Below are 7,523 nucleotides of genomic sequence, written 5' to 3'. Positions count from 1 at the left end.
ATGGTACAAACTGGAGAAAAGCGGTTGTTGCAATTGCACGAGTTGGATGAATTTTGCCATCATACATATAAGAACGCGAAGATGTACAAGGAGAAAACAAAGAGACTTCATGACAAGCGTATCCAACCCTGTGAGTTTAAGCCTTAGCAGTTAGCCTTGTTGTATAATTCCTGGCTGAAGGTTTTCAGTAGGAAGTTGAAGAGTAAGTTGTCCGAGCCATTTCAGATAGTGCGTGTGACAGCACATGGAGCAATTGAGTTAAAGCCGCTAAATTCTGACGAGTCGTTCTTGGTGAATGGGTAGCGAGTGAAGCACTACTTTGGAGAGGTCATTGATCGCGAGAAGACCTCGGTGGAGTTAGAAGAGGCTTGAGAGATCCTGCGTCGTGCCGCGACGTTAAATCAAGCGCTACTCGGGAAGCAACCCGTGTTTGTAAAAGTAGCATAAAGAGAAAAAAAAAAGTGTCGTGCCACGACCTTAACTAAGGCACTCGTTGGGAGGCAACCCAAATTTTGTATGATATATGTCACGTTTGTTCATGTTGCAGGATTTTGGAGGGGCAATTCGAAGGAAAAAGAAAGGTAAGCACTTAAACGGGGTTGCCATTGAGGCAAAAAGTCGTCCAGGTAAAAATATGACCGTGTACGCCACTCTGAGCATCGCCCCAGGCAACGCACACGTTGGTTTGATGGTAATCTTGACGACGGAAAAAAAAATAAAGTTCTATAAAACCCTTTTGGGGGGCTGCCTGGGGCTGCGCTCTAGGCTTAATTTTTATTTTTTATTTTCGGGAAATTAAAAAAAAATGGAACAACAAATACGCACAGCCCTCTTCTCTTTTATTATTTTCCCTTTTCACTCTTTCTCTAAAACATAACCCTCCATAACCAAAAACCTTCTTCAAATCCCTTCCATCCTTTGCAAGAATCAAGGAATGTATCTCTCTCTTCCTCTTTTCTTTTGATTTATTTTAAAGGTAGGATTATTTTCCATGGCAAACCCACTTCCCCAAACCCCCAATTAATTTCGTTTGTCATGAAAGTCTAGCATGTAACATGTGAAAGTTTGTGGATTATGATGTGTAATGGCCAAAAATTAAGTGTGGGGTGGTGTTGATAGGTGGTTTGGATTGAATTGTTGGAAAAAACCCTAGCTTTCTAAGTGAATGAATGATAAATATTTTTATGAATGCTAGTTATTTGTCAAAATGCCACAAAGAAAAAAAAAATTGGTGCTAAGGGAATGAATGTTTTCTATATGCCCAGCGGTGATTCTGTTGTGAGAAATAACTGTTGGGTGTAGTCCTGTGCTGATTTTTTTGTCATAAACAGTGATGGCCCCGAGTGCCATTCGACTGCAACCCACACATATCGAATAAATGGGGTGGTCTGAATCCTCTTTTCAAAACCCAAAAAATTGTTGTCACCATGAATATACCAATGTCTTAAGTGTGGGGTGGTCCCTCTTGACTAGACATTTGGCTAAATAGTTTGTTTGATTACAGGAATAATGTCTCAAAGGCCTAAACGAACAAATACAGGGAAAGCTCCGGCTGCTTCAAGTAGCCGAGCTCGAAACAAGAGGCCTGCCCCAGTAGAGGAGGATGACACGGTTATTGCACCGCGATTTGGGACAATAGAACCACATGGGCGCTACTGGTTCCAACAGTTTTGAGTCAGCCATTGCTCCCACTCCAGAAGTATCCATTGATGCGAATAAGCTATGAATTAAATTCCCGCAGATCCATACAAGTATCTTTTCCGTGGGCTATGCTCGTTTGGGTCAAAAAGTTGGCCCAACAAATATTGATATGGTTAAAGAGTTTTATGCCTATTAGGAGCCCGGTCTTTATTATGAAAAGGTGATGGAGTATGTCATCCCAATTTGGTGGAAACAAATTCCGTTCTCATACCACACCATTAACCAATGGATGTGATTCCTCGAGAAAAATCATACACCCTTTGAGAGGTTCTTGCGTAGGCGCCTAACTGTAGAGAGTTTCACAACACGTTGTGCGGGCGGGACTCTAAAGTTTTATGGGATAGAGATATAGATGGGCGACATAAGTCCTTGAAGAGGAACAACTTTGTGCTAGAGGCAAAAGTAATGCTAAGGTTCGTCAGCTGTCGGATCATGCCAACGACAAATGATACTAAGGTGTCCAAATTGAGGTGTTGTTTGGTCTATTTTCTCTTGAACAATATGGACCTAAACATGGGCAAGGTTTTGTTGGTAGAGATGGAAAAAATAAGGAATCAGGGAAAGGGGAGACTTCTCTACCCCAGCATGGTGACCAGTATCTTGTGTCGGATGTTCGATGTGTTGACCAATACGGGAGTCGATTTCGAGATACCCCGATCAGATAAGTCGACAACTGCCTTGAGCAGTCAGTGAGGATGTTGTTTGCTAACTTGAAGCTGAGAATAAAGCGGGGGGAGGCAAGCATGGATGAGCTACAGCAGATGGCTCCACTAGAATCCACCACCACTACTAAAAAAATAGGATTTCCCGACCTCAATTGAGGTCGGACAAAAACCGACCTCATGAGGTCGGTAAAGACGTAATATTTATTTATCAATTTTTTTTTAAAATAAATCGACCTCATGAGGTAGGTAATTTTGTATCAAAATTTGAAAAAATAATGTACCGACCTCAGTAGGTCGGTAATTTAATAAAAAAATCTGATCAATTCATTTATTAAATTTATCGACCTCATGAAGTCGGTAAATTTAATAAAAATCTAAACCTTCCTTCTTCTTTTACCTCATTTTTACTTTTGTCGTACTCTTAAAAATCTAAACCCCCGTCTCTCTCTCTTTCCCTTTCTCCACCGCCCTACCCTCGCCCACATCGCCGCTAGCCAGATCTGTCACCACCCAGCCAGGTCCGGCATCCAGTACGCCGTCGCCAACATCTATTCCAGGTATTTTTTTTAATTGTTTGGGATTAGTTTAGGGTTTTTCAAGACATTTACTTTTTTGCTTCTTTTGTGGGTTTCTCACTGATTTGGTTTTATGGGTTAGTGTATTTGGTTGATTATAGTTTCTCTTAGGTTAATTCTGCGTTGGTTTTTTGCTCCCTTTTGTGGGTTTCGTTGATTATAGTTTATAGGTTATAGTTAAACGAAATTAATATTAATGAAAAGGGATTACTGTTATAATTTTGGTTGTAATTTTATCACAATTTTGGTTTCCCATGGCTGTAATGACAAGTTTAGGGTTCGTTTTTAAGTTGTTGGTTTCCCATTGCTGTAATGACAAATTTTGGTTGTTATCAAAATTTGATTGTTTTGAAGTTGTTGGTGGTTGCTTTCTTTTTCTTGTTAAATTACTAATAGGATCTGTGAATCAAATTGTTACCTCTTACATGACTTGGGTTTTGTTCAAATTGATAAAAATATGTTATGAAGATAAAGACTTGTTAAGGCTTTCCTTCCATAGAAGCAATGTATGCATAAGTTGGCTGATAACTTCCCAGCAATATATAGTAAGAAATAATCACCAGAATTTAATTTATTTCCTTAGCTAAATTATTGTGTTTTACAGGAAGGATTCGCATTCTCCCATTGTACAACTTTCAAAGCTCCCTATTACTTGAGAGTTCATGTTCCTGCTGATAGAAAGTGGAGAACTTTAAAGTTCCGATTCTTTGTGACTAGAGACATTTTGTTCATCTTTCTCACAGTTCAACTTGTAGGTGGTTGGTCTTATTTAGAGTTTTGTTCTTTGGTTTTCTGAGATATTTCCTTATCTTATTTATAGATAACATATCCAATTGAGCCTTTCCCTCTTTGTTGCAGGTTATATCATTACTGGGATATTTAGTTTATTTGATTGACACCCACCATAAGTCTTGGTTGCGTTTGACTTGGGGGTTTGATAGCAAACTAAGTTTCTACTACTTATGCGGTAAAACATCTTGAGCTTTCCTCTAGTTATATATTTGTTAAATCATGATGTGTTTTCTGATTGGTTATTTGTGTTGAATCATGGAGTTATCTATCAAAAAAAAAAAAGAAATCTGTTAAGTCATGGTATTTCGTGATGTTTTTTCCTTTAAATACTATTGTGCCAATCACTTTTACTCTCTCTGTCTCTCTCAGAAATTTATATCCTTTTTTTCATTCTTTCTTTTGCTGGAAAAATGAAAATTGTGATGGTTGATATGATAGTTTGAGGAATCTTGCTCGACTTTATATCCTTCATGGAGCTAAAGATGCTACTTTTTAAAAAAAGGAGCTGAAGTTACTATGCTTGCCTTGTTTCAATTGGTAGACAATATTCTTTCTACGCATTGACATTCTTTGTTCATCTGCTGCTCCAATAAAATCTTTTTCGCATACTGATCACTAATTAAGAAAAAGTGATAGAGACCTTGAATGATCATCTGATCACTAGTGTTGAGATATGGTTGACTGTTATGATATGAGATTCATAAAATATGAGCTGAGTAAGTCTAATGACCCATATCAGCTCATACTGAAAAATCTCATTCCATAACAGTCAGCCACATCTAGAGGAATGACAGCCTAACAAAAGATTAATGAATGGGGCTTTTTATGTGTTTCGTCCAGAAAACCAAACCCGACTCTTATTCACCTCTAGGTCTTTCAATATTTTCCCTTTTATCCCTATCCGCGAACAAGTGCTTTTGGTAACTTCACTCTCTTTATGTGTCCCTGGTATTAGATTTTGATCAAGAGGATTCAAGACTGATATAGGTCAAATTTAAAGCCCAATTTTCAAAACCATTCTTTATTTGCTGCAATCTGCTTCTCAAACTTTGTTTTTCTGCTTGTTTATCACATGTCGCGGTTCTGTATTAATGAAAAATCTTGATTGATTAAATTTTTTAGATCACATCAAGTGATGTAGGATTAAGGTCTGTTCGAGGCATACCTTTCTTTATAAAAGAAGTGAGGAGGTAAGGTGACAGCATAGTGGCTGATAGGATTAGTGAAGATGGATGACAGAAGATCTGCAAAGAGAAGGGCAATACCTTGGGATTGTAATTTCTTAGGATTATGATTTTTGGGGAAAAAACAAAAAGGGATACTGGCAGACAGAAGTTTCTATATAGGGAGAGAGGAAGGAGAATTGGGCTTAGGGTAAGCTCCGAGTCATTTATGTGTTGTGCTGTTAGGGGTATTTAAAGCAGAGAACATAAGTATGGTTCTAACCTATTACTGTCATGTAATAGGTAGTGAATATCTTACTTAAAGTATCTTGCCTAAGGGTTTGATTCCATAGCAACTTGATTCTAGTATACGTCGATATAATTATAATCAGAATTTCGTGTTAGGATAACCGAAACACTAAAGGAAGGATGAAGGCAACTGGAATTAGAAATACACTTAAAGAAGTGACGATGGCCAAAATATTCTCATGGTGGGCATTGCTGGAGTGATATCCAATATTGTGCTTTCTGTTTCAACTGATTAATTTGAAAAGAGGAAAAAGTATCTTAGATCACGTCTGGCGAGTAGGTTTGGTACTTTTGCTGAATATAATGAAAGCTTCAACTTTATATTGATCCAAGCTTTCAATGACTTAATTGTAAAAATGGAAGTATGAACACGACATTTAATGTTGGAACCAGCTATCCACCTAGTAAAAGGGTTCCCAAATGACATTTATCATATGTAAATTTCATAGTTAGCATTGAATGTTTCTGCTTTTGACAGGTAAAACAGTACTAATGCAACAACAGAAAAAGCACACCGAGAAGGGAAAACGCATTATAGACGTGTTTTGATAAGAAAAGATATAAGTTAATTGAATTAAACAAAATCAACCCATTGATAGTAATAGTAGCTGTAAGTCCTCGAAAGCAAACTATCCCCCATAGTAAATTTGTGCCTGATTGACTGATGTTCACCTGTTAGAATAATTTATGCCACGCTCCTGGGTCCTTTGCTCTATATTTGTTTTCTCCTTGCCTTTTTTCCCCTGGTAATTCCTGCCAGTGCTTATTAGCTTATGTTTTCTCACTTCAACACTTGCAATTTCTGCTATTTGGAGCAGGATCCATTAAAAGAAACTCCAGATAATGACAGCCAATCACCGGAAGTAACCTCAAAAGCTGCAACTATTGGGCATGAAGCCAAGGAAAGTCCAAAGTAGTTGATAGAGAAGCTATCAGCTGCTCTAGTTAATGTTAGTGCAAAAGAAGACTTAGTTAAGCAGCATGCTAAAGTGGCAGAAGAAGCTGTTGCAGGTATCTTCCATCGTTCCCTTTCTTCCATAAGTTCTGAATGCAATCTTAAAAATAGTTTCTAGAATATTTCCAATCTTTTTGTGGTACCTGAATCACACGTGGAATAACGTTTGGAACTTGTTCTGATCAATCATGCATTTTTTTTCTGGGATAATTACATTTTTGGACCGCTCTAAAACATAATAGCTAGTAAATGCATAGGTTTTGTATATTAAGTATAAAGATACATACAATATACATACAATATACATAAATATGCATATAATATACATAATTAGTGTATAGGTTTTGCATATTTTGGCCGGTCCTATAATTAATTTTGGCTAACGAGCCAAAAATGAAAAAGGCCCTTTTTTTCTTTTCTTTTAATCTTGATTAGTTCCATTTGTAATAATTGGTAGGTTGGGAAAAGTCAGAAAATGAGGTTGCAGTTCTAAAGCAGGAACTTGAGGCAGCTGAGCAGCAGAACTTGACTTTGGATGTTCGCGTCAACCATCTTAATGTTTGCGAGGGGTGAAGTAGTCTAATGTTGTAGACTAACTTAATGTAGACTAGTTTAATGTTTTGTGAATGTTTACAAATGTTGAAGTAGTTTAATGTTGTTTTGATGTTTGCAAAGGTTGAAGTAGCTTAAGTCTCTTGTGAATGTTTGATTGATGTTTTTATTCAACTTTGAAGTAGTTTCAAATTGAATTTGATGTATTGGTGGTTGTAGTATATGTGTTGTAATAGTAGTTTAATGTTTTATGTATTTATAGTAGTTTGGTGTATTGTTGGCAGCTATTTGAGCTGGTTTTAGTTGAAAGTAAAATTATTTTCATCTTGACAGGGGAGCAGCTGAAAAAACAGCTAGGTGCTGCCATTTTTCTTGCAGGGTTCGGACACATAAAATATCGACCTCATGAGGTTGGTTTTTTGCAAAATATTTCCAGAAATTGGAAATTACCGACCTCATGAGGTCGGTTTTCTGTAAAATTTTCCAGGGAATTGCAAATTACCGACCTCATGAGGTCGGTTTTCTACAAAATATTTCTAGAAATTACAAATTACCGACCTCATGAGGTCGATTTTCTGCAAATTTTTCCAGGGAATTGCAAATTACCGACCTCATGAGGTCGGTATTTCATATAATTAATATCCGACTAAAACAATATTACCGACCTCATGAGGTCGGTTTTTTGCGACCTCATGAGGTCGGTAATATTTCCGACCCACTCTTTTCCGACCTAATTTTGAGGTCGGTTTTTGCCCAAAACCGACCTCATGAGGTCGGAAATGGCCCTTTTTTCAGGTCGGAATATACAGTT

The 7,523-nt window shown here is 37.4% G+C and overlaps 1 long non-coding RNA gene across 2 annotated transcripts; it reads left to right on the top strand.

Annotated features, from left to right (window-relative positions):
• The first annotated feature begins 809 nt into the window (after positions 1–809).
• Positions 810–6,967, top strand: LOC132609164 (uncharacterized). Of its 2 annotated transcripts, XR_009570726.1 has the most exons (6): positions 810–976; positions 1,505–2,923; positions 3,546–3,692; positions 3,800–3,908; positions 6,024–6,216; positions 6,618–6,967. It is a non-coding gene; the product is annotated as an uncharacterized LOC132609164 (long non-coding RNA). The 2 variants fall into 2 exon arrangements; XR_009570725.1 differs by having other exon boundaries at positions 832–2,923.
• The last annotated feature ends 556 nt before the right edge of the window (positions 6,968–7,523 follow it).

Source organism: Lycium barbarum, chromosome 9 (assembly GCF_019175385.1).
Source record: "Lycium barbarum isolate Lr01 chromosome 9, ASM1917538v2, whole genome shotgun sequence".
Lineage (NCBI taxonomy): Eukaryota > Viridiplantae > Streptophyta > Magnoliopsida > Solanales > Solanaceae > Lycium > Lycium barbarum.
Note: the sequence above shows the minus strand (reverse complement) of the source record. Positions and strands in the feature narration are given on the sequence as shown.